Genomic DNA, 27,816 nt, shown 5'->3' with positions numbered 1-27,816 from the left:
GTAGCCCTGGGCGGCGTGCAAAGTGTGCGACGGCGGCGCTTACCCCTGCTGTGCGCCTCCTTACCTCCAGCCACCCACCCCGCCCTCCCAGCGGCGCGCGCCCGCCGAGGTAGGTGTCAGAGAGCCGAATTCGAATTATTTGCGACGCCCGACGGAGTTTCTTATCTTCGGACGAGAAAAGTGCGATGGGAGTGCAAAGGTAGCTCTGCTCGAAGCAGCAGGCGCGCCGGTGTCACGGGAGCCGAGGAGAGGTGGCCGTGGCTGTGGAGTCGGTGCTCGAGGCGTCCTCCCAGGTGGGAGAGGTGGCGGCCTGGCCTGGGCGCCCTGGGGGCTCTGGAACAGAGGGAAAAGTAGTTTACGGAACGTGAACTTGTTTGAGGGTTCTTTCAAAACTTTCAAGTGTCCCGCCCCACACTAGGATCTAGCAGTGCACGGGATTAGGAGCAGGGATAGCAAATTTTCAACCAGTTGACCCCAGCCCGCCTTTCCTGGGACCTTGGTTGGGTCATCTGCTGCCACCGTGGTGTCTGCTGGGATACAGTTTATTCATTCAATAAATGTTTGGTGCCTGCGGGTTCCGCGGCCCACCATGTGCCCAGGTGAGCCGAGGCGGCCAGGTAATCAAGCTAAGACATGAGCAGTGTCTTTGATGGGACACAGGCCTACATCCCGGAAAACCCAGATATGGAAAGTCCACAAACTGTCTTCCAACTTTTTCTTTGACTTCTTAACAGAGTCCATGAAACTTAAGATGTTTGGATGGAGAAGGAGAAAGAAAGAAAAGTCTACTTATAAATGGAAACACATTTAACAGTCCCCAGGGGTATGGGGCGGCTGATACCACCAGAGGCCTGGAGCAAACTGTTGTATCATTTTAAGTTAGCTTTGAAAATAAAAAGACACTGTTAGCCATTCAACAGGATGACTGAAATTCCCCCCTTTCCCCCAGTTTGCTCCACTTCGAGTAAGAAAAGGTGTGACAGATGAAGATGCCACATATTATTTTTCTTGGCCCCTTCAGGTACACCACTGCCCCCATTGTACAAGGCCTCTTTTTTATGAACCTGAAAGGACAACAGAGGGCGATTCAAAGTCACCAAACAACACTTGGAATTAAGAACAGGAAGCGCAGCCTAGATGCCGTCCTGCCCTAGGTTGCTGCAGACCCCTGACTTTCTCGAACTCGGCTGAAAAGTTGCTGCCAGGTTTTTGTCACACTCCTGATCATGGCCTCTCTTCCACACAAAAATACACCTTCTTTTGAAAATGCTCAAAGGAACTGTCCTAGGTTGATGCTTTTCACCTAACCAAAGATGCATAAAAATATTGTGCAGATACACCTGAATGTGCTCCCGGGAAAGCTCAGCAGTAAGGCCTCAGGACCGATGATTCTTAGGCTGCCTGTAACAGTGAAAGTAAGGCTTACTGTCATCCACCACCTAAATTGGAAAGAATCGCTTGATGACATGGCACAGGTTCTATATCTTTAGATAGTAAATTAAAAATTCCTGGCTGAATTTGATTGTCACTTTTAAAAATTGTTAAAGACTTGTAAGAGGGAAGAATAGGCCAGAAATTTTTGTTATGCTCCATTTGTTCAAAAGCATCTTCCTTCCTGCTTCTAATGTGGCAAAGCACAGATACATTGTCTTTAAGAGGTAAGGTAAATAGTAACAAATACAACCTAGATACTTATGCCAGGAGCTACAAAGTTATACAATGAATATAATGAAGAGCCTCCTTATTTGGAAATCTCTGAGCTCCATTACCACCTTCCCCTTTTAGATAAGTATCACACCTGAACTTTAAAAGGAGTGAAACTGCCCCATGTCATATACTAACATGCGTTCTAGGCAAGGCACAATTGGGACTATTGTCCTAGAAATGTGTAACGCAAGATCAGGCTTTACTCCTTTCAGCTCTCAATCTATGAGGCCATTCTTGAAAACAAAAATGTTTTAAGTGTAGGTTTCACCTATATTTTATTATGACTACTGATGAATAAATAAAGCATTTACTTTGTAAATAAATGACAGCAGGTGGAATCATGGGTTTACAGGTAAGCAAATGACACCCAGAGCGCTGAAACACAAGCTGGTTTGCGGCCAGCTAGGCTCTCTGTTTTCACTCCACACAAAGTGAAAGAAGAGATTTTATTGAGCTTTTGGCCTCAAATTTGACCTCTCAAGGCCCTAAAAGTTGTGATTTTTTTTTTTTTTTTAAGTCTTTCAGATTTGGAGGCTACCATGTGTGACCTTTTCATATGGGTTAGTCATTTATTTTAATTGATCATTACTGTTTTAAGTACCTAGTTTATGCTTTGAAAGTGGGGCAATCTATTAGCATAATTCTTGGAACAGTCCAGATGAAAGAGCTTTCCAATGGAAGGGGCCCCTCATCTGGCTCAGGAAGAGAAGGGAGTTATGGAGATTTCAGGGAGAGTCAAAGGGCAGAATATCTTGGGTATAAAATGCCCGAAGAGAGCACAGATCTGTGGCTCAGGAGACTTGCTTCGTGCCCAAGCCAGCCAGTTGAGATCATAACACATCCCTAACCTAAAACACTAGGTCACCTAACGAAAAAAATTGGTTAAACAGATCGTGTCACACACTACACGGAGATACGGCCTCAAAACATTTCTTTCCAACATTCCATATTGACAACAAGGAACAACGTCCCACATCAGGGTTTGAATTCTGTGGTCTTGTCAGCTTCGTGGTGATAAAGGCAGTTTGTGTTCTTGGCCCCTGGGTATCCTCCTTTCTGAGTAAGAATGCCTTGTCTGCCTTTCGAAGCAGCGGACTTGCTACAGCTTAGAATCTTGAAAATAGTGTTCTGCTTAATGATGTCACTCAGTTTTTGGACAAGAATGTTATCCTTGGCCCTTCATTAGTTGGGGTCATTTTAAGTTGTTTTCCAAGAGCTCAGAGCAAATATAATTATAATATTATTTTAATAGCCTAGGAAACAATAAATAGGTTTCCACTGAAACAGAAACTTTAGCTGGAAGATTTTAATAATAGTATTTAGCACTTTCACAGTGTTTCCTGTCTTCAAAGCACATTCTGCACTTTAATTAGCTAGAATGACTGAAACTGCTATTGCAAATGAATGTCAAAGTCTATGTCATGTAGATGATGAAAGAAGGAATTGTAAAAAGCATTTCCTAGTCCCAGTTAATCCTTGTAAGAAGGCTCTATTACTTTAGACCATAAAAGTTCTTAGAAATCGAATGTAGTGATTATCTAGGACATTTTTTTCTTGTCATATTCACTAGTCAGTAACTCCAACCACAAAGTAACCCTAAACTTATATTCAAAACTAAACATGATGTAAAACTTCATTTCAGAAGACTTGAAGTCAATTACTGAAGAGTTAACTACATGGCCATATGACATTTTCCTATTTATTATCCATCAACTAATTTTAAAATGATCTGTTTTTAATTCAGAACATACTCTAATTCAAACAGAATGTGGATGTACATTGGCCAGTGTGTTTGGACCGAATTCCTTGAGTCAGTGGATTTGAGATGTTGTTCCAACATCTACTTAAAAGCATGGCACACAATATAAGGGCAATATAAGGGCAACGAGGATGTTTTGCAGCCCTTCTTGATCTTTCCTGACTCTCTGATGGGGAGGCACCATCTGTGGGAGAGGCTTCCTGGTCTCTGTGGACAATTCCCCAGGCCATCAATGCCTTTCTCACCACATCCCCATGAGCCCCAGAGTGGGCAGGAATGGACTTCTAACAAAGCCACCATCTACCTTAAGAAGCGGGAAGCTAACAAAAAGAGATGACATGTATTACTTATGTTCCTTTTAGAAGCCTAAATGATATGATGCACATGTTACCCTTCATTGAAGATTCTAGGTGGACAAACAACTTGGATATCAACAGAGAGCAGAAAACCCACTAGCAGGACCAAAAGGCAGACCCATCAGCAAAACACAGGCGGCAGCTTCAACAATTCCAAAACTGAAAGTCAAATCCAGGAGAAGACAGGAAGCTCCATTTTCTTTGAGGTACATCAACATCAATAACAGATCAATGGACCCACTTAATGGAGTTCTTAATTGGGTACAAAAAAATATTTAAGAGTTTTAACCACTCTACAGCAGGAAAGTTAATTTTCCTAAACTGAAATATCCTTCACTTCCCTTGGGGAAAAGTTTTCATGAGGACTAAGGTAATGGGAAAACCTGTTGCTTAGAACTTTTAACTTGGCCTTGAAGATGGAAACTCATCCAGGATGGAGAATAATGTAGGGAGACTAGTTAAAAATAGACACGGACCAGTTCACTTTCACACTTATTTACAAGGTGCCTTATTTAAATGACACTTTGATCCAACATCTTACAAAACTAATGACAACAGGAAAAAATAAGAGGCAGTTGGTGCACCTGGAGATGGGATGTTGAGACCAGTCAGGAGTTCTGAGGGACTAATTTCCTTAGATAAAAGAAACCCATTAATTCTTCTTATTTTAAAGATTTTAGGAGTTTTTTCATAGTATTCACTTCTTCAAATTTAGCTCCATAGAATTGGAGTTTAGACAGTTAAAAACACTGGATTAATCAGGCAATTCATTTCATTTAGTTAAATGCTGCTTTGTGGACATACACAAATGAAACAACTGCTAAATAGAAGTTTTACATCTTCGGATTTTATCTACCTGCCAACCAAATGTAGGTGATCATTTTCAAACAGCCTTGCCATTAGGAACTAGCCTCAGTTTGGGAGAACTGAGATTCAGACTGGGCCTCAGGTGTCATTCGCCTTCAGAGCTAAAACCCCCTCTCCAGTCCCACTTCCATCTGCTGTTGGTAAACCAGGAATTAAGCAATTAACGTGACATAATTAGTCACACATTTAATTCACCTAGAAATGCAGATACCTTTTCATCGTTTTGTGTTTGTCCACACGTTTTAGTTGAAATTGAAAAATGTGTAATTATCGCTTAGCTCCACCTATTTTCCTGGCTTTTATTTTGAGGAGGGAACTAACCATTGGGGCACAGGCTGCACAGCTCCCAAAGTGGAGGGCTGCCCCCTCTTTTCACATGGGCTCCAACTGTCCTCCCCACGGCCACCGCAGCCTTCCTCTGCTTGATTTCCATTTAGCCTCCAGTTGGTCGAAATTAGGCGTTTGCTGGGGAGCTCAGGGCTGCGCCCTCTGCTCTCCCACTCAGCAGTTTATTGAGGGCTTGGCAGTGTGCACAGAACTCTCACTGGCCTGTTAGGAGCCCACTCAGCAGCAGAGCCCAGATGGCACTGTGTCTTTCTAAGGTCCTTGCCGACCACTGGAAGTTATGAGAAGGGGAAAATTATTCAGCCCAAGCTGCAAGCATTTGCAACCAGTCTGGGGATCAGATGAAAAGGAGATTTTTTGTGAGCTACAGACCTCAGCTCTACCCGCAGCCACGTCCCAGGGTCTCTGCACGCTGCCCAATACTGGGAAGGCTGCCTCTGCCCGCTTTCTTGAACATTCCTGTTTTTCGGTTGCCTTAGTCTCTACTACCTTCTCAGATTACGGCTCCTTTTGTGCTAATTACACCGAAAAAATTGAAAGAATGTCGCTGACTTTACAAAGAACACAAAGCAGACTTGCTTTAAAAACTAAATATAGCCAGTTTCTTTCAGAAGGCAGACAGACTCGGCCTTCCAATGATTTGTACTATGCAGATTAATTGCAGATGGCCAATTCATTTATTAGGACCCAAATGACAGAAGGGCTTAGCTATCGGCAGGACAGATTAAAAATGTGTGTTGCTTTTGGGGGCCATTTACATAAAATGAGGTCTGATTAATGACGAACTTTTTTTCCCCAGCACTTAATTGTAAATTAAGATTTGCTGATGATGACGGGCTAATTTAAGCTACCATGGAAAGAGGAAAGAAATGGAAGCTGCCGACTGTAGGAAGCAGTACCTGTGCTGCGCAGGTAAAAATATAAATGAAACGAAAGAAGAAAATCTAACTTCTCATTCTGGAAGGCAGTGGCTGACACAGATCAAGAGGATATTGTTTTTGCAGCCCCTGTTCTCCATTATGTAAGAAATGGCCTTTTAAAAGACAGACTTGGGAAGGGGGTATTATCTCTGCTAGCCAAGCAAATTATAGATTACTCCCCACTTCCACCCCCACCACCATGAAATCCCGAAAGAGTTAACAGGTGAACAGTAGCAGCTTGGAATGATTTATTTTTTTCTAAGGAACATTAAATACTGAATTGCTCATGCTGAAATAACGCTACAGCTGTGATCCGTGGGGCTGAGTTTTGGACACTGGCTCGAGTGACAGGTGTACTCGTTGTTTGCCCAGCTCGGCTGAAATTGTGATGCCTAACTCAAATGTTTTCCCAATTAACTGGTGAGGATTCTGGAGCCAGCCAGGAAAGGGCCTTTTGCCACAAGGACGGAAGACATGTGTGCTCAGCCTTCAACAAAAATGTCAGCCTTAGGGGAGAATGGAGCCGTTGCTCCCTGATCATAAAAACAAGAAAATGGAGATGGACCTGCAATGTCCAGAAAGGCAGGGAAAAGAGACAATCTAATTGGGACCGAACCCTTCTAGCTTCTAAAGCAAACAGGTCTGTCCTACAGTTCAGCTCTTGGAGGATTTTAGGGATTGAAGCAAGTCCAGGATTCTAGGAAATGTGTCACCAAGATTGGTATTATTAGAGAAAGTGGCACAAAGCTACAAGTGCAGAGTCTGATCTGTAACATGCTAATTACATCTATTTTTATCCCAGGGTTGCAGTGACCTAACATCAAGAAATAAAAACTCTGGAAAACTAGCCTTTCACATATAGAAAGTATGATTACCCTTAGGTATGGGAGCCCCTGGGAAAACTTTCACTGGGTCTATGGATTTAACCTGAGGTAAGAAAGCAGCAGTCACCCAGGAAGGTGGCTGACTTTCAAGAGCACTTGGCAGCAGTGAGGGAAGGCACATGGGGAGTTGTGGAATAATGTCAGCATGTAGTAAGAGGGGAACTCTGAAATGTCCAAGGCCAGCCCAAGCAAACGGCGCTATCTCCACGTGGTGCCCTGGTCTGGAAAGGGAAGGAAGAAGGCTAGGCTATGTTTTGCCAAGCCAAGACTTATAAATGAGGAAGCTTTCCTCAATCCATTCCACTGATAGCAAAGGCCCTGGATCCCTATCTTCTACCAAGATGGTGCCAAATAGCCGAACCATACAAAGGAAATTGGTATAAAACTTAATTGGGACCCAGAGACATCTAATCTCCAAGTTAAAGGACTACTCCTTTTACTCATAACCGTTGGAGGCATACCAAAGCCCAGAAAAGCCTAAATGACCCTAAATTCATATTCTAGTGTTATTTAACCCATGCCTCTGAGAGGCGCTCAAGAACAGGATAATTTAATGTCATTCTCAGCCTGAAAAGTTCCTTAGTTTTCTTTTAATCAGTAATTATTTTAAATGCATCATTTCAACAAGATATCATGAGTTAGTTGAATGAATGCATATAAAACCAAAATGTTGACTAGTAAATCCCCAAATCGAATTAATATTTTAATCTTAGGTATAACATACTTTTATATTTCATTTACCTTGCACATTTTTAAATGTGTTAAATGTGTTTTCCACAACTTGGCATAACTACACATCCACTAGGTTTATTGGGTGGGGAGGCAGAGAGGCAGAGAAGAGAACTTTGTTTTTTTTAAAAAAAAAGAAAAAGAAAAAAAAAGCTATGATTAAAGGATAGAACTCTACAGCAAACATTTAGTTTCTACAATTGATGCCAAAGGTAGAAGAGATTTTGAGAGAAAAAAAAAGATGGATAATTTCTAAAATATGTAAAGTAAACAACAAATATGCAAATGCAAGAAAAAAAAAACACTACTAGCAGCATGAAAACCCCAGGGAAACAAACAAGAACATCATTGTAATTGAAAGTAATTACTTTGAACTTAACCTTCCTCCCAATACCTGATAATTCTGTGAAATCAGCCAGCTGTCACTCTTGTCCTTTTAGAAACATGACATTGATTTGTCTAGCAAAGACCCATCATTAGAATTCTGAGGTCTGCCTAATGGGACTACTAATAAATCTAAGTCATCAATTCTTGACCTTTTGTTTCCTGAAATTCTCGGTATGTGGTAAACTGCTGAAAACACATTTTCAAGGTCTGTGACTGTAACATGAAAAATAAAGGATCAAGGCTGCGCTTTGAAGGTCTGATCATATCTGGGTTCTGCCCTGCCTGCGCCCCAGAGGGAAAATAAGCAAGACGGATTAGGAACAGCATCTGGGGGTCATATCAATACCCTCTTTTGGGCTGAGCTATTTGCAAATAGAAATGGACTGTGTAAGACTGAACTGCAAAGGGAGATGTGCCAAGGAGCCATTGCTCCTTCCCCTGCCTCTCCTTGTCCTCTTCCTCCCTCATCTGCCTGACTTTTTACTGCACTGAGAGATCAGGAAAAAGTCCAGCCAAGAGAGTCTAAATTGACTATGCACATGAGAAAGAGAGAGAGAGGGAGAGAGATGATCTAGTCTCAGTTTTGGTGACTTTGAAATAAAAGGTTTGGGTTGGGGAGGGTCAGCTTTTTTTTCAAGGAACAGAATCATGGAAATTTTTTCTTTTTCTGTAAAAGCAAAACACTTCTCACCCTTATTTTTTGCTGGCTGGATTGAGCTGGTTGTAACCTAAGACAAAATGCAGGCAGGTGCCTTCGGCTTCCTCTAAATTCTAAGATGGCTGCAGGCACCAGACTCTGACAGTGATGTTGCTGAGAGTCTAGCCATAAAGATTTCTTTCCACACGGTTCTCCCTCCACATCTGCCTAGAAGGACTAGTCTGCTGCTTCATTTTCCCCCTCCTCTGCAGCCAATTTCAGATGGCTGCAGCAGAGAAAGTGAGACCCCCCACACCTTGTTTGTGTGTACCCTTCCTTCCGTGCCCCTCTGAGTGCATTTGGGTTGTGTTGGGGTGACATTGGGACAGGTGGTTGGCTGAGCTGATCCTCTCAAATATTCAGGCAAACTGGTTGTTTGTAGACAAAACATCCAGATGCTTTTTCACGATTGAACTTTTGATCAAATTGATTGGATGCTTTGTTGTCAAGAAGACAAAAATCCAAGTCAAAAAGGTCACCAGAATAGGAAATTTGCAGGCAATGAATAGTAGGAAGAATTACATATTTCTAGCAATGAAAAATGTGAGTTTTTAGATTGTGCTAAATGACTCGATACTGGCCAGAGCAAAGATACAAGTGAAAGAATGGATCTTTTTAAGGTTATATTGTTCCCATTTATTTGGCTTTGTGCTGCCAGAAAGTGGCTTGGAGGCTTGCTTTTTAGTGCTCTGTAAAATGTAAATGGTCTAAGTTAAGAAGCTATTTAATCTCAAACAATATTAATTGTGACATGAAAAATGAGACCAATTCTTCCGACATTACAATCACCACCACCTCACGTTAACTGATCACCTCAATATGTTTCTCAAAAGAGCCTGGATATTTTCCTTTTCCAAACTGCGTATTTTTAAGAGGAGACAAAAATCCTCAAATACTTTACTTATTCTGATGCTGAAAATGTGGTCTCCTAAAGTGGGCTTCCTTTGGCCTCCAGGCTCTGCAAACCTCTACATCTGATTTGTCTTGTTCTCTCACCCCCCGTGCCGCCCCCCCCCCACCGCCTCTGAATTAAAACTCTTTCTAAAATAAAACCACTAAGCAGCCAAACGGTCATAAGCCAGGATGCTGCTCCTGCATCTCCCTGCTTCCAGACAGAACTGCTGGACCCTAATGCTGCTTTCCAGGAGAAATAGGGGGAAAATGCATTTTCACATATTTTTTAAGTGTTTTTCCCTAAATGGGTCCATTAAAATCAGCAAGATCACTGTTCCTCCATCTCTGTAGCAGGCAGAATCACCACGCATGGAGATAGGAGCAAATTTGTATTTCCAGTCGGCTCTGATGGGGAGATTGCAGTTGTTCTACGGAAAGGCGATATCTCCATCCCTGCAGTTCTGCCTCACGATTTCAAGACCACTGCCTCCTCCCGTAAGATTCTGCAGATGTTACACTTTGCTTGTTAAACCTCTTGCTAAATGTAAGAAATAACGTTGTTTTACTTGTAAATGTCCGTAATTCACCTACTGCAAAGCCCTAAGTCCTTGCTGTTTCATTACCAGCTGCCTGTTAATAACCATCAAATTAGAAGTGTCTCTAGCAGCATGACAATTTAGTGAGGGGAATAAGAACAGAAAATCACAAATTGTTCAGAGAAGTTGCCGCATAGCAGGCCTCCTGGGGCCGGGGCCTGATGCCCCTTGGTGTTTAGTTCAAGGCCACGGGGCTCTCTTGGGTGACATCACTTCTAACATAGATACTGTGTAATTCAGTTACACAAACGCAGCCCAGACAAGCAGGCTCACATCATCTCTTGTGCTCTGCGTAAGTCTGCACCAGAGGCTCTCAACACAGCCTGCACTTCCTGTTGCATGCCACGAAAGAGCCCTAAAACCAAGGAGGGAGGTGAAAGGAAGTACAAAATAATGCACCTTCTATGTTTTTTGTTGTTTTGTTTTTTGTTTTGTGTGTTTTTTTTTTTTCCTCCCTTTCTGCTCCCTTCATCTCTAAGGAATCCACAGCTAACCTGGACGCATTTTGTTACTTCCCATTCCCAGGGAGAAAGGCTTTTTCCAGCTGTGAGAGTCTAGGATTCACTTTTATCTCTTTCTAAACACTACCAGCCCAGAATCCTCAGACCACTTGTGGGCATTATAGCAACACAATAGGTACCTCCTGTGGACCCCATGCCTCGGATCAGAGCAGGGATTACGGGCAAGGCCGAGAGGTGGGAAGTCAGTGACAGCGCCATTCTCTCGTTCTTGCTTGAGCTGACTGTAGCTTCTTAACATCTGGTGCACCAACTCTTTCCCCATTCCTAAACCATAGCCGGCCTCTGCCCATCAGAACGTCAGTCCTGGGCTTCCTGGGCTCTGTCCCTTTATCCAGCTCTGAAGCCATTGAGTGTTCATTTCAACCTCATACCTGACTTAGCACCTGACTTTAAAGAAAAACATCCTTTTCACCAATAAGGTATGTGACCACTTGAAACCCCTCCAAGGCTTTCAAAGCCGGTGGAGCAGAGCATAACAGCAGAGGAGAACCACCCCCGGGGTTAAAATCTCACAGAAGGAAAGGGGAAAGCTGGCAGTAGCAGGTGGCTCCTTTGGGCTATCCTATTCACCATTTGCCCCTGGCTGACTAGTCCTGGGCCCCCACAGAATGGGCCACTGGTGCACAGGCTCAGGGAAGGGCTTCTCTCACCCTCTCCAAGTGCATCTGTCATTTGGCAGTGACAGCCACTTTGCACTCTGTACCTTGGCAGCTCACATCTCTTTCAGAGGCTCCCTCCTTTCCCCCCACCATAAGCCTCCTCTGTAAAAACCAAAAAAAAAAAAAAAAAAAAATCTTGTTCTTTCATCATAATTAAAGTGCTGTCAGGGAAAATGGCTGAGTTTTGCTGCTGTTGAAATGACCCTCCTTCTCCTTCTCCACTCCTCTTTGCTTCTCTCATTTGCTAAAGTGGTTCTTTCTCTGCCTGAAATCAGGCTCTTTGGTGATGGAAATTTTAGCTTAAAGCAGAGAGTTCTAAGCAGAATCCTAACCTTGCGAGGATGGGGAGAAAATCAATGTTTTGAGCTGGCCTCTGTTTGCAGCAAGGTGCTGGTGAGGCCATTTTCATCAGGAGGAACGGTGGCGGTGGCTATCTCTGGGCTTTAGATACATGCAAGGTCTCCTAAATACAAGTCACTGTCATGGTACACAATTTAGCAAAACTTGGTGGCTGATTTCTCCCCGTTGACTTAGCTGAGGGTCAGGAGGAAGCTATTTAGAAGTAAGTACAGAGGTTCTGCATCTGTGAAGATAAAATCCAAACGCCTCTCATGCTCAGAGGGAAAGTGTGCCTGCGTGTTTACTATCACTGCTGGCCTACGTGCTTGTGTGTTTGAAATAAAACTGTAACTTATATAATTCGATGTTCTCCTCCTCACTCTTACTGAGTCATACTTAGTGTGTGTGTGGGGGGGGTACTTCTTGTGTGCTGTGGACACGCATCGTGTAGGGGTCTTTTTAACACCTCATATCATTTTGTGACAATGTCATTCTAATCCTGTTAGCCATCACAGAACTTTCTGAAAATATTTCAGGTGGCTGACATTAAAAAACAAAAACCCTCCCTCTGAGTGACTTTGAACTCTGCCATTAGAATCCATGACATCTATTCACATACACATTACGGGAGGGACTATGATATTCATCCCAGCTGTCACCTACTTACATTATAAGGAAACTCGAGTGTCAGGAGCTTTCAAAATTAGCTTAATTTCCTTTTCCTAAAGATCACACATCTCAGAAAGGCCCCTTTTAACTTACACTGGGGAACTTAATTGGCAGGCTTTTGGGTTTCTGTAAGGGTATTGCTAATATCTGGCAAGTCAAGATGGCAATCTGGGCGGCCCTCAATGGAATCATTAGCTGTTAATACACCTCTGACTAACTCTAAGCTAAGGTGTGAAATCAACCCAAGCTCCACTAAGCCCCAGTTTTTCCTAAGGATATAACCGCAGTACAGTTGGGGGGGAGGGTGGGGGAGTGGGGGGAGCTGTTTATGTAACAAACAACAAGGTTTTTTTGCTGCTGGCTTATTTGCTGGCCTGGCCTCCTGCCTCCTTGCTCCTTCCCCCTATGCCCTTCACATTATATTTCTTTTTTAAAGAAAGCAAAGCAACCGTATAGTACTCAAGCCTCTTTTATTTCCTGACTGTTTTATGTGTCATAGCCATGGACGCTGGAGAAAAACATGGGGCTTGTCATTATCGACCGGAGCTGGAATGAGTCAGGCACCCTGAAGGCTGCGATCTGAACCTTACTGCCACTGAGTGGGGTGGGGGGGGGGGGGGTACCGCGCTGCCAGGCAGAATAGCACTAAGCAGTATGCTGCTACTTGGAGATGTGGTGTGAGAGGTCTGCGTGTCCTGGGATCACAGTGGAAGAAAGTCAACTCATTGCTTTGAGGGCTGCTAGGCAGCCATAGACTTGGGCTGGGAATAACAGGGTATGGGGCTGGAACTAGAAGTGTGTGGGGGGGTGACTGCCCAAATGCCCTCCCCTGTTCCCCCCAATGCCTCTTGTTAGAATGCTACTCTTAAGAATCCCACTATTAAAAATGTGACTGTCTGGGCTTTTGGGCCTCTAAAGCTCTTTATGAAAATGCAAATGTCCCTTAAAAGTAGCCCCATAAGCCTTTGCCAGCTAATGGGATTAACTGAAGAGAACACAGCCACCTGCAGGGAGGTAAGGAGGCCTGGGGCCAAATCAACTTTTCAGATTTGCCATGTGCTCATCCATGATCACCTAGAACACAAAATTCAGGCATTCCTGTTGCAGTGGCAATTTTTAAGAAGCCACAACTTAATAATTCTATAAATCTCAATCGTATTCACTACAGAGTAAAGTTTACCTGAGAGTTCTTTCAGTTCAGTCATCCACACAAAATACCTTCCCTTATCTTATTTTTGACATAAAAAATAGCTGGCAATCTGTATTACACACTCATATTTTCAAAAAAACCATACAGGTCACTATCATGTGCTGTGATAGTTAGAGACCTATCAATAAGACATATTATTTCAAGGGTAATAAATAGATAATTTAAAAGTATTTGTGAAAGGAAAGTTGGAAATAAAATTCTGGAAATTAAAATGTGTTTTTCTTTCCACAATGACTGGGCATTAATTATAGTATTTGAATATAGACTATCTCTATCTGCATTAGGGAACAAAAGAGACCCAAAGCTCAGGATCTAAAATGGAGGACTGAAACTAAGATAGAGGGCAGACCAGGAACTAAGATGGAAGGCAGGCCAGGAGCAAAGATGGAGGGCAGGCCAGGAGCTAAGATGGAGGGTAGGCCAGGAGCTAAGATGGAGGGCAGACCAGGAGCTAAGATGGAGGGTAGGCCAGGAACTAAGATAGAAAGCAGGGGAGGAGCTAAGATGTAAGACTAGAGCTAAGACAGGGGCCAGCCCAAGAGCTAAGATGGAGGGTTGGCGCTAACATGGAGGATGAAAGCACTAAGGTGAAAGCACTTTGTAGTACATCAGGACCTGACTGCAAACTACACTTTCCCATCTAACTCTCAAAACACTAATCCTAGACATAGATTTCTAAGGTTAGGTGGGAAATATTGGGCCCATCCTCCTAAGAGAATTTTAGTCTTGAAAGATCCTGGAAGGCATAGTTTGGCTCCAGAGAGTGCACAATGAAAGAAAGAAGTTGGCAAAAGGCAGTTCTCAGCACCACTCTTGGGCCAGGCCTCTGCAGCCCCTCCTGGAAGCAAGACTGCCTCCTCAGCATGACCAGTAACCCTCTGGGCTATGCCTCCTGGAGAAAGGCCTCATTCAGTCCCATGACTGACAAGTTATCAACAGGGAGGTCTACCCTATCAACAGGGAGGTCTACCCTGTGACTAGAAAAGGTTCAGTTGCTGCTGTTTGTGCAGAAAATTTCAGCCTCAGAGTGGCATGAAAATCTGAATGGCTGTGCCTGTCAAATGTTGTTTGTTTTGACCCCAGCAGATCCTTCTAGGTTTTCTGCAGTTTAATTATCAGCACTCATGACACCTTTAGGTAATCTCTGATTTGGTGTGCTCAACTGGGCTGGAAGACTCTTAGCAGGCTGTTGAAGTCTTTTGGTTGACAATCTTTCCACCTTTCCTTATTTATTCCCTGTGTAATCACTTATAACAGAGACTGCCCACTCTTCTTAACTTCCTGGGTTTGTTTTGATTCCATCAAGGGAGTCGCAATGTCTCATACCTTTGTCTTCCCCACAGGGAAGGGCACATATTTGGCACTCAATACATGTATATCGAATGAATGAATTAACAAATGAAAATGCCCGAATTGAGGCAAACTCACCGACCCGGCAAGGACTCATCCTTCTAAGGGACGTGGCAGACACGTGAGCAGCTACTGCAAGCTTAGAGATGCTACTAGACAGACAAAAAGGAGTAAGGCTATTTCGACCTACAAGTTAACCAAAAAATTAGGAAATAACTTATCAGTGAGAAAAAATGGGTACATGTGCCAGTCCCTGTGTACCAAGGACTGGGCAGGATTCCATGCTTTTGCCAAGTTGTACATAATCTACATATGAGTAAACCTCAGACCTGCCAATAGTCAAACATTTGAAAAATTAATTTGTGACAACTGTTTTCACTTGGAACCATGATGGATTTAACTATTTTCTTAAATGAGGCATGTCATTTTATGCTAAATTTCCATTAAACATTTCCCAACATTTCTTTCTTCCTGAAGAACCACCATGACCCCTAACTCCCTGACAACTCCAAAATGTCACAGAAGGCCCATTTTATAAACATATTTGTGAATGAGTTCCTTTTCTTAGCTATTAGATCAGCAATTATTTTGCCCAACACTGGCCCCTAATCAGCCATTTTGCTAAGTCTCAAAGCAACACAAATTTAGCTCAAATCAATTAGCAACACATTTCTAACTCTTGGCACTTGGGGAGAGTCTGAACTCCTCCTGATGGGATGAAGCTAACGCCTTGAGAATGAACTGAGAGGCAGGTCAGCCCAGGAAGCCTTTGTGGTTGTGCTTTACAAGAAGGCCAAAACGTGGGAGAACGGGGCCCAACCACAACAAATTAGGATGAAATTTTGATTTTATTTTTTTCTCTTGAGCTGATGAATGAAGCCCAGGACATAGAAAGGCCGCTGACGGAATATTTTCCCCACCAATGCCAGGAAGCTGAAGGTCTGCTCTTGTGATTTGCATCTGGCTGTGATGTTCTCTCTCTGCCCCCCACCCTCACCCTAGCACAGAGCAATCAACCTTGTCCCTGTTCTCCTCCTGCTGAATTCCCCCCTTTTCTCTTCCCCTCACCTTTCCTTGCTGAACAGATTGTCTTCCCTCTCTAATGAACATACCCCAAGAGAATAAAACTTGTTTTTCAAAGTGGGGAGGGGGGGAATGAGAGGAAGAAAGGAAGGAAGGGAGGAAGGAAGGAAAAAGAAAAAAGAAAACAATGCCTATAATGGGTCTGGCTGGAACCCAATTCTCAAGGACATCGATTTGTAAATTCAAAGGTTTCCCCAACATCAAAGATGCATACTTAACATATAGGATGCTCACTTTTAACCTGAGGGTTTGCTTTGTTTTGTTCTGGATAATTATCAAATTTAAAAATTTATGGTTTTTTTTTTTTTTTTTTTTTTTTTTAAGAACTGGAAGGTTCTCTGAGTGCCAGACTTCCTAAAACAAAACAAAACCACTTAGTGGGATAAGGCATGTGAAAACACTTGGAAAATGAAGTTGTGCTACATGCAGTGTGTTCCTAAGTTTAAAATAAAACAAAACTTGGACCATCATTTTAGAATCAGGAGATAAACATTTGAGAAAGCAATAAGAGGTGAGAGGGCAGCGGTCAGAGCTCAGAGGGTGGTGGTGGCCCCCATCTTGGCACACAGGAGAGGCCTCTGTCCCAGCTCTTCTGGTTGGCACTTGAACCAACAAAGGACCTCATGGGGCAGTGAGATGGGGAGGAGAGGATGCCCCAGCCTGGATTGTGAGCCTGCCTCTCCTCCCTGTACTCCTGTCCCGTCCAACCAGCCTTACCCCTCAGCTGTGCCAGCCACACCCTCCTTGGCAGCGCTCCACCCCCTGCCTGGTAGAAGGATAATCACTTGCAACCTGATCCTCTCCTCTGTTCTGGACTAGGAGTTCCTAGAGGGCAAGGACCCCATTTGGTGCTTAGAGCTAAACTTGGCAAAGGTACTCATTTTCTTTTCTTTTTTTTTCCTCCTCTCTCTCCCTTTCAATTTTTCTTTCTTTTTTCTTTCTTTTTTTTTCAGACAGAGTGTCATTCTTTTTGCCCAGGCCGGAGTGCAATGGCACAATCTCAGCTCACCAGCTCAACCCCTGCCTCCCAGGTTCAAGCAATTCTCCTGTCTCAGCCTCCCAAGTAGCTGGGATTCCAGGCATGTGCCACCATGCCTGGCTAATTTTGTATTTTTAGTAGAGACGAGGTTTCTCCATGTTGGTCAGGCTGGTCTTGAACTCCTGACCTCAGGTGATCTGCCCACCTTGGCCTCCCAAAGTGCTGGGACTACAGGCGTGAACCACCGTTCCCTTTCAAATTTTTAAATTTAATCTCTATTTACTTCCTTCCTTCTGTCTGTACCTTCTCTTTGTCTCTCTCTTTCAACAATAAACAACTGGCCAAAGGGAATTGGTTTTAATTTCTGAGTCGTTCACAAGGACCCCGGGATTTCAAAAGATCAGAGAAGGAAAAACAAAGGGAGAGAACCTCAATTCTTTCTCTGCTCTTCCCCACTAGCGAAAGGACTAAACAAGTGAAAGAACCGTGGAAGGACGATGGCAAACAGGGAAGAGCTCTAAGGAAACTGCCCTGTAGTGTGTGTTTGTGGAGCAGGGGGATTAATATGAAACTGCACACCACGATTCATGCCGTCTCAAAACTATCCATACACCTGAGTAAAGAACAGGGGGAGATCATGATCAAGAAAACCATAGCAGGGTGAGGGCAGGCTGGGGGGATTTCCTGTAATATTATGATGTCATTTTAACAATAAATACAACTAGAAGAAAAGGCGCCAGACCAAGTGTGGGATGTGGGTTCCATGTCCTGTGGGAAGCAAAAGTGGGCAGCTGGGCCCCAGTAGGGAGAGTTCTAAGAGGGTGTGGTTCCCTCTAAGGGAGGGATTTGTGCGTCTGGCGCGGGAAGAAGACTGACCAAGAAAGCCACCAAATAAACAGACCAAACCCCCAACCATCCCTCCCCTGAGAAAAGCACAGAATGGCTGTATTGGTGTTAAAAGTAAGGTCCCAGGGACCCAAGACAGGATGAGAGTCCCAACCAAAACACCCTGTAAACACGGGGCTTTTTTTCCATTTGGGCATCCTACATTGCATCTAGAGAATTCCAAGATCCCACTTTCTGAGAGCAGACCCAGCCATTCTGAGCTCTCTGCTGACCTCTGGTGGGGAGGAGCTCCAGTGGCCCAGGAAAGGTTGGAAAGAGGCAGTCACCTGCCTGGGCCTCCCCTGCTCCCCATGGTCTACAGGGTCACCTGCCCTCAGCCACCACTCAGGGCTAGAAGTCAGGAACTGTGAGGAGAAGAAAGTGCAAGAAAAGCTTTAAAGAATCCTCAGAAGAATATGGGCATAAGAGAATAATGTTGTAGGAAAGTTATCAACTAAAAGAAAAATGTTTAAATAGGTGGGTGGGACGGACATTTACCTTCAATCAACTGTTTGTATTCAGTTTCCTTAACTTTACAATTTTAAGAGTAAGGGGAGAGAGAATGTGTATATGAATGGGATATGGAGGGTAAATTTGATCGGAAAGAAATAAATTCCCATTGGAGGACTTTGTAGGCCCTTGTGTGGGAGGCCTGTGTGGTCCTTCTCAAATAGATGACCTCATCATTTTCCAGCTGCTGGATGGGGTGGTGGGGGGCAGAAATCGCAGGGAATGGCAATGGCACCTGTTCTTGGAACCAAGGAATTTGGCCAGACACCATCAGACCCAGCTTGCCCTTCAGTGGAAACGAGGCCTAAAGAAGCCAGAAGTGGCCTGCCCCAAGGCAGTGCTGAGCCTGAGATGGACAGTAGGGGTCCCATCCTTAGAGAGGACGCCTTCGCTAGTGAGAATGCCCTGCTGTACCGTGAAGCACTGAGAAGTGGAGAGGGGTTGAGGAGGGGAAGAACTTAAAACTAGCCCTGAGGTCTCAGAGATCCTGAAAAACTCAATGATGCTTGCATGAATGGAAAAGCAACGATTTATCCCTAGCAAGTCCCTTCTCTGTGAACAATCATTGACCATGCACCTCAAATTCTACTCCATCTCCCCATATTGTCTTAAATGCTAACTTCTCCAGGTAGGCCCCTTGGATTTCCCTGGTGGAAACGAGCTCTGCTCATCTATGAACCTCTTGTCTAGCTCTTGATTGAGGTGTGAAAGAGTTTACCACCAAACTCTGCTCCTGCAAAGATTCTCCCGGCGATGGGGACCCAGAAACTATTAATTATTTACCAAAGGACAACAGAGGGCCCTACCATTTGATTTCCTATACAATCTTCCATTTTGGAACAGACATTTAAAAAAGTGTGTGTTGGATAGGGTGTTGGCATACCTCGTCTATTTAAACTATATCAGATAATTAAATAAGTTTTAAAGTGAGAAAAACCTCCCTCCTGTTTTTTCAGTTAAGAAAAACTCGAACCAGGGATTTGTCCAGGATCTCAGGACCAGTTCCCAGGAGAACCGGGGCACCAGGGCTATGAATCTAGAGGTTACCTGATCCTGTTCTTTCCTGTCCTGGCTAAGATCTTCAGATCCACTAGTTAAAAGTGGCCGGGATTTGTCCTTAGATGTCAATTGCTCAACTGTAAACTTTTAAAAACATTCCTCAGCCTTAGGGGCAGGGGCTGTGTCCCTGAGAAGGAGGATTTAGGGAGGGGGATGCGGGTTCTGCCTTAGGCGCAGGCACAAGAGTGAATTTTTGAAAGCCAGGCTGTCAATAGTAAAAGCCGAGCGCCCTCTGCCAGCCGGTTCTGAGCGGCCTTGCTTTCTTCCATTGTTTCCACTTCCCAGCCCTGAATAATTCGTGTTCTCATTTATTTCCCTCCAAAAAAAGGTGGTTCCTGCTCAGAAAGCCCCCCCACAATAAGAACCCTATTTAAAAATAAATCTCAGAAGAAAGTGAGTGAGGAAAAAAAAGGAAAAGTGAGAAAGAAATTCGAGAATTCCTTAGGAGGCTGCTTTCCGCTCTCCCCTTTCTGGGTTGTGAAACTTCTGAGAAGATGAGAGATGAGCCCCCTTTCTCCAACTAAGGCAGCCCTAATGATCTTCCTTCTTCTTTCTGACCACCCACCTTCTTCTGGCAGAGCAGATGCCCCATTCTGAGCCTGCCTTAACATCTGATCAGGCCCTAACTCTGGGGAATCAAGATTGTAGAGCCAGAAGAAAAAAAAACAACAACAAAGGCCAGCCACGGTGGTTCATGCCTGTAATCCCAGAACTTTGGGAGGCCAAGGCAGGCGGATCACCTGAAGTTAGGAGTTCTAGACCAGCCTGGCCAACATGGTGAAACCCCATCTCTACTAAAAAGAAAAATATTAGACCGGGCACAGTGGCTCACGCCTGTAATCCCAGCACTTTGGGAGGAGGCCAAGGCAGGTGGATCACCTGAGATCAGGAGTTCGAGACCAGCCTGACCAACATGGAGAACCCCATCTCTACTAAAAATACAAAATTAGCTATATGTGGTAGCATGTGCCTGTAGTCCCAGCTACTCAGGAAGTTGAGGCAGGAGAATTGCTTGAACCTGGGAGGTGGAGTTTGCAATGAGTCAGGATCATGGCACTTCACTCCAGCGTGGGTGACAGAGCAAGATTCCATCTCAAAAAAAGAAAAGAAAAGAAACAGAGAGGCATCCACTGTGTGCTATCTGTTAGCTTAAGTCTGAGGCTGAGATGCCTGGAGGCATTTTGGATTCATCCCTGGCACCTGAGTCCAAGTCTCAATCTCAAGCCTCCTTTCTCAAGCTGTCCCTGTCCTGCTCCCATCTTGGGTCTTGACTTCCTCATACATAAAGCTGAACACGGAGATATCCTCTGCTTCTTCCCTGACAACCCATCAAATTTAAGGTGCTCTCCTGACCATGGCAGGACCCCAGGAATACTTGGCAGAATCATTCCCAAATGGGGCCTTGTCAATACTTTCAAGAATCAAACGTTAGCCTTTTCCCGATGTCAACTTAGCAAATTCATGGAATCCTAGAATAAAGTTCTAGAATCATCCAAGGTCCCAGGAATGAGAGCTCCCAACTTCTAACCCAGTGCTGTTTGTACTATTCTAGGATCCTCCCAAAGAGCTGGAGCTCCTCTGCCCACAGCCTCCCCCATCAGATCAGATCTACAGTAGAAGACACCAAGGAGTAAACACTGTATGCTCACAAACACCAAACTGCCCTAGGATGAACGATTTTGTAAGAGCGCTCCAGAATGACTGGATCCCATCAGGAACATTTCCAAGGACTCCCACTCAGAAAGGAGAACCCTCCTAAACCCCACCCTGGCCATTTGTTTTGCAAAACAAAATGATCTAATGTGCTTTCCCTTTAGCGGCTAAAACTGCTTAATTATAAATAGCTAGAAGTTTTCTGGCAATCCAACTTTACAAAATTTTCCCCTAACGTCTGGCATTTGTTTTTGGGTTCTGCCCTGAGTCTTCTAAGCATTTGCTTGGAAAGCTGTTGCACTTTCCCAGGCAAAATGTCAAAATCAACATTCAAAAAGCTTGCCTTAAGTAATTTCTAGGATTCTGCACGAAGGAGGTTTGATAGTTAGGGGGCACTTTGCTTAGCTGAACTTGTGACAAAAAGCTAGTCTTCAGACAAGTTTTGATTTCAAATGATATTTTAAATTTTACACGTTTGATATATAATTTATCAAACTACCAATATATTTCTACACCTTCCCCTAAAGAAATCCTAATGGTAAAAGCTAAAGTGTTAAAATACACGTACATGTCTGGAAGGGAGAGTGGTCATTGTCTATCTATTTATTTACTTTTCTGGCCTTTGCAATGAACTCAGAGGTCACAAATTCGAAACTCCCTAAGGGGGGGGGGGGGAGGAGAAAAAAATCTCCTTTGTTGGAAAAAATTAGATCCCTAATGATTCTGTTTCAGTTATTACAATCAGATGTTTCAATTAAAAAACTTGATGAGATGAATTCAGATGTTACAATCTGAAAACTCTATAGAAAGACCAAATGGGGGCAAAAATGTAAATGTGTTATGTCACAATATAACAAAGAAGTTATAAAGTCCCTTTCCATAATGGTTACTTGAGAGAGGCTGGTCAGATGCAAGTTAGGGACTTAGACCACTGTTTAAAATTAAGATCACAATTTAGTCCTGTTATGATTATTTCAAGAAATAATGGTTACAGAGTCTGCCCTAGGATGGAGAAGGGGGTGTCCACTTTATCAAAGACCAAGCACAAGACTCTTGACCAGGAAATGTCCTTGGATTGTTACTTTTATTGGCATAGCTATGTTTCATTCCTGAGAGATCTTATGCTCTTTCTCAGTCCAGTCATTCAGAGCCGTTCCTTCCACTGCCCCTCTCTCCTGCAATCGAACTTTGTGCCTTGAAAGACCAGTTGCTAAAGGTCATAGGTTACCTCCATGCAGTAGGCTAGTTCCCTATGGGCCTGGGACTAGGGAGACCCAGCAACTGGGGCCCACACACTGCTTGCTGGTGGGTACACATTATCAGTTAAAGACTCTGCTGCTGTTTTGGGGAACACATATAAAGTGAGGCTCCTGCCACCCTAGAGCTGATACATTGTCAGCAGCCATCTGACAGATGGGTCCTTCATGTCTTGGCATCCTTCTCTACAATGCAGAGTGAATTAATTGAGTGTGCACCAGTCAGAGAGAGAGTTCCTAGCCTGCTACAGGAAAAGGCATCCTGAAGAACCCCTGAGTGGAAGATGAGATCATTTCAGGGTAAAGGCTATTTAAGCACTGATTTAGCCTAGCTATGGGACTGACTTGGTTAATCAAAGTCCACTCACTGTTTACTTCCCTGAAATAATTTCCTTTTCTATTCTAGTTAGGGTCATCTGGGTCACTTTCTTCTCTGAGATTTCTAGAAATTACTTCTGCAGGGTTGGATGAGGTGGCTCATGCCTGTAATCCCAGCTACTAGGGAGGCTGAGGCAGGAGAGTTGCTTGAACTCAGGAGGCAGAGATTGCAGTCATCGGAGATCATGCCATTGCACTTCTGCCTGGGCAACAAGAGTGAAACTCCATCTCAAAAAAAAAAAAAGTACTGCAGTGGACAAACTTTTCTCTGGGAAAAAAAAAAATATGTATTTTATATTATATATAATATATATGATATATATGACATATCACATGTATGATATATAATATGTAATCATATATAATCATGTATATATAATGATATATACATATATGATATATATGATGTAATATGTAATCATATAATATATGAATCAACCTCCTCCTTCAACCTCCAAGCTTGTTTGAGCTTGAGCTTTCTTCTTGACATCTGTAGATGCCATATGTATGTATACTCTAGACCATGACTTCACTGCATTTATTTTTTTTAAAGACATGGTATTACTCTGTCATCTAGGCTGGAGTGGCAAGATTATAGCTCACTGCAGCCTCGACGTCCTGTGCTCAAGCAATCCTTCCACCTCAGCATCCAGAGTAGTTGGGACTATAGGCATGTACTACCATGCCCGGCTAATTTTTTAGTGAAGAATCCTAGAAATTACCCAAGGCAATTATATATATTATATATCATATATATAATCATATAATGTATAATCATATATGTGATATATTATATATATTTTTATATATATATATATTTTGAGATGGAGTTTTGTTCTTGTTGCCCAAACTGGAGTACAATGGTGCCATCTTGGCTCACTGCAACCTCTGCCTCCCAAGTTCAAGCAATTCTCCTGCCTCAGCCTCCCGAGTAGCTGGTATTATAGGCGCCTGCCACCACGCCCAGCTAATTTTTTGTATTCTTAGTAGAGATGAGGTTTCACCATATTGGCCAGGCTGGTCTCGACCTCTTAACCTCAGGTGATCTGCCCACGTTGGCCTCCCAAAGTGCTAGGATTACAGGCATGAATCACCGCACCTGGCCCCGATATATATATTTTTAAGATACACAAGTTACAGTATGTATGATCTTGAACTTTCCCCAGAATTTGAAACTGATGATGTTAGGGCAGTAGTTATCAACGAGGGGTGACGTTTTGCAATGACTAGAAACAGTTTTGGTTGTCAGAGAGAGAGAGAGAGAGAGAGAGAGAGAGAGAGAGAGAGTGTGTGTGTGTGTGTGTCTGGTATGTAGCAGTCAGGGATGCTGCTACACATCCCACAGTGCAGAGGACAGCCCCCCCATGACAAAATGTCAACGAAGCCACTTGGAGGACCCCTCTGTTAGACTGAGCCCCCCAAAATGCTTCTAAAATCCTAGCATATTGCTAACTAGGAGAATTCACAGCATAAAAGTAAAACGCTGGTCTGGCTAAAGCTTTGGGGCCTATTTGAGTCTAAGCTCTGTCGTGAGGTAGGGGGTGGCAGTAAAAGTCAAGGAGACTCTTCTTCGCCTTTGCTGGCCCTGGCCATCCCTCTCACTTTCACATAGACATGCCACCTGTTTTCTGCCTTATACTGTCTCACCATCTAGTGGTCACCTGAAATATCAATTCATCTTCACCATCTTTGGGCCCTTCTAGAGCCAGTCATTTAAAAATTCCCATGTTGGGGGCCAGTGGGCAAAAGGAACCCCCTGAATGACGTCAACGATTTAATTAATAAGTTAGTTCAGCATTTGAAGGCCTAGCAGAGCCACAGAAAGAGCAGCTATAAGGAAATAGGATGGACACTTCCTAAGATTTCAAAAGCCCATGAAGGCCAAAGAAAAATCAAGGGACTGATTATAAATAAGTCCTGTCTTTTGAAAAGAGAAACCCACAGGGCTTTCTGCTTAAGTCCCCCAGACACAGATGTTACATAACCATAGATTTTAAAAAAGGTATCTATTTAAAAGGATGTGTTCAAGTGGTCTCAGTAATGTAAGTGCCTATATACTTCCTAAATAACACTATCTATTATTGACAGGTTTCCTGTTTTCATTTTTTTTTTCAGTTGGACCACCAGCTACTACAACTCTAGAAAAGTGGAGGCACAGATATGTGGGTCCCAGAGCCCTGGGGGAGCTGGAATGGATACTTGCTAAAACACGGGACATGAGATTCTCTTTCCTTTGGAAGGGTCCTGTCATGGCCCTTCTTGGGTTCTGGACTATCTTACAGTGTCTGACTTTGGTTTCTGTGGATCATGATAAGCATTACTCTTTTTTTCCCCCTCAAATATCCCACAGCTTCAAACTTACCTGAATGCAGGTTCCCTGTAAAAATACCATCATGTAATTTTCACGTTAGCAATCAGTTTGATGAACAGCAAAATTGTTCAAATGGGAAAGAGGAGAGAGATAATGTGGTCTTTTGATGGAAGGGGAGAGGCAAGAGCCAGCTAAATCAGAAGAGAGAGGCTCTTGCAGCCCAAGCCTTAATTTCCTTGTAAGAATCGATGCTCACTCAGTGGTGACACTGAGCATGTGAAAGCTCAACTGTGACACTCCTTAGAAAGTAGTACAGGGATTTTTTTCCTTCCCATTATCAACTCATTAAAGGAAGTTAAAAGTACTTTCTCTGTCCCACACACAGTGTGTGTGTGACAATGTCGGAAACATTGACTGACTCATAATAAATTTGAGATTGGATAACAATTTATACTACCTTTATACCTCTCTCCTCGCCCCAAATTGAATCATTAAAAAACATTTAGTAAGATCGAATGTGCAGTTCTGTGGGCAGAACTCCACAAGTCAAAATATTCCTGAATTTAAATACTCCTGAGGTTTAACAAATTACTCTGCAATGCAATTTGGGATTTTTCTCTAAGGAAGTACAACAGAGGCACACTCCCTTAATTTCCATTGCTCCGTCACAGATCAGTTGCCTAACATTCTTCCCTTAGCGTAGCTCCCAGTTGTTGCATGTAGAAAAGCACTCCACTGATTCTAACTTGAAAGGTGTGTGCCTCATGTGTGCTCAGAGAGCATGTGACGATCGACATAATGAAAAATCAAACATTGTTTTGTTGTGTTGCTCCCTACCTCTTTCTTGGAGGTCTCTTCATCTTCAGTTCCCATGGGCTGGCCTGGTTCACCATCTGGCTGTTGGAAAGGAAACTAAACACATTTTCTTTTCTTCTTTTCTTTTCTTTTTTTGATGTGTAATAACTGTAGAACAATCCAAGCTTAGGTCCTTGAGCTCAGCCTCGGTATTGAGTTGATTTGTAGTTAGGAGCTAATCAAAACAGAAGGGGCAGCTGGATAGGCAGGGGTAACAGGTGACACTTTTACAGGATAAGTCAAAAAGTACGTTATCTCCTCATCTCTCTCTGACACATCATTCACCTGAGAGTGACTTCACACAATTATAAATGTGGCAAGGTGGCATTCGTCTACTGCTTGGATTGATCTTTGTTTACAGAATGTAAACAAAGAATGTACTCTGACAGGTGGAGACAGACAGACGGAATGAGGTGGCCGGCACTTTTAGAACTTACACGTTAATAGTCTAATGGGAAATGCAAAAAACAGAAAAACAAACAAACAAAAACCCAGCAACAACACAGGGCTTTCTGCTTAAATCCCCCGGACACGGATGTTACACAGCCATAGATTTTTAAAAAGGTATCTATTTAAAAGAAAGCAAACCAAACCCCAAACCTCACTTGGAGCAGGAGAAAAAAAAAATCTAGGAGGAAAAGTAAATTTCTAAAATGAAAAGTTGAGGCTTGGTATGGTGGCTCACACCTGTAATCTCAGCACTTTGGGAGGCCAAGGCGGGTAGATCACCTGAGGTCAGGAGTTCAAGACCAGCCTGGCCAACATGGTGAAATCCCATCTCTACTAAAAAATACAAAAGTTAGCTGGGCATGGTGGCAGGCACCTGTAATCCCAGCTACTGGGGAGGCTGAGACAGGAGAATCACTTGAACCCAGGAGGCGGAGGTTGCAGTGCACCGAGATCATGCCACTGTACTCCAACTTGGGTGACAGAGTGGGACCCTGTCTCAAAAAACAAAAAACAACAACAAAAAAACCCCAAGAAACCCAAAACATTTTTGGGGTACTGATATGTGCCAAGCACTGGGTTGAGCATGTTACCCTTTAAAAAAGACTCTAGATTTCTCAAATGTAACTTTGCTCTTAGTAGCTGGCCCTCTTTTGGGGGGAATTAAGAAAAAAAGTCCAGGCGCGGTGGCTCACACCTGTAATCCCAGCACTTTGGAAAGCCGAGGCTGGCAGATCATCTACAGTCAGGAGTTCGAGACCAGCCTGACAAACACAGTGAAACCCTGTCTCTACTAAAAATACAAAATTAGTGGGGTGTGGTGGCACATGCCTGTAATCCCAGCTACTCGGGAGGCTGAGGCAGGAGAATTGCTTGAACCCAGGAGGCGGAGGTTGCAGTGAGCCAACATGGCGCCATTGCACCCCAGCCTGGGCAACAAGAGCAAAACTCCATCTCAAAAAAAAAAAAAAAAGAGGATATAGCCTCTTTTTGAAATACCTCTCCTCTCCTTTGTTCAGGGGCTTCTTTCCCCCTGAGACCCCCATGGCCAATTTGTATTCGTGCCTTCCTTCCGGTCTCTAAATTGCGTAAAGGCCACTTAGGACTTGCAGACTCTTCAGCAGAACTCCCAAAGAGAGGCTCAGGTCCATTCTCTTCTTCCTTCCTAAAGAGAACATGATCTTATGCTTAGGGTGACCACAGGCCAGAACAGGAATCTGATGGGAAAAAAAGCTCCATTCAGTCTAATTTAATGAAATCTGTGAAGGTGTGTGTTAGGGCCAGAGTCTCCTAGTCCCTATTCTAAGGGGTCAGAGATGGTCGATCAGGCTGACCAATACTCTTAGTTCCCTCCAATGATTTGTTTTAATTGATGGTGGGGACCTTGTGACATCAACTGGCCCTGTTCCTTCTCTCTTGAAAATTGCTACTCGTCCTGAGAAATTTGATTTTTAAATGGGCAAATGGCATGAGTGGGTTTGAGAGGAACCTCACATTTGCTACTATAGGTA

The 27,816-nt window shown here is 43.6% G+C and overlaps 2 protein-coding genes and 1 long non-coding RNA gene across 18 annotated transcripts in view; 1 reads left to right on the top strand and 2 right to left on the bottom strand.

Moving 5' to 3' along the window:
- Positions 1-27,816, bottom strand: part of GNAS (GNAS complex locus) — a 71,724-nt gene that overhangs the window by 22,001 nt on the left and 21,907 nt on the right. The window lies entirely within an intron of this gene.
- LOC107126444 (neuroendocrine secretory protein 55) overlaps positions 1-27,816 on the bottom strand; it is a 64,321-nt gene that overhangs the window by 14,598 nt on the left and 21,907 nt on the right. The window lies entirely within an intron of this gene.
- On the top strand, positions 48-12,221 carry LOC123567160 (uncharacterized). 2 transcript variants are annotated; one of them, XR_010578759.2, is made up of 3 exons: positions 48-293; positions 3,870-4,028; positions 5,834-12,221. It is a non-coding gene; the product is annotated as an uncharacterized lncRNA (long non-coding RNA). The 2 variants fall into 2 exon arrangements; XR_006689952.3 differs by having other exon boundaries at positions 48-4,028.

This window comes from Macaca fascicularis, chromosome 10, assembly GCF_037993035.2.
Source record: "Macaca fascicularis isolate 582-1 chromosome 10, T2T-MFA8v1.1".
In the NCBI taxonomy this organism is placed as follows: Eukaryota; Metazoa; Chordata; class Mammalia; order Primates; family Cercopithecidae; genus Macaca; species Macaca fascicularis.
The sequence above is the reverse complement of the archived record's forward strand: the minus strand, read 5'-3'. Positions and strand labels throughout refer to the sequence as shown.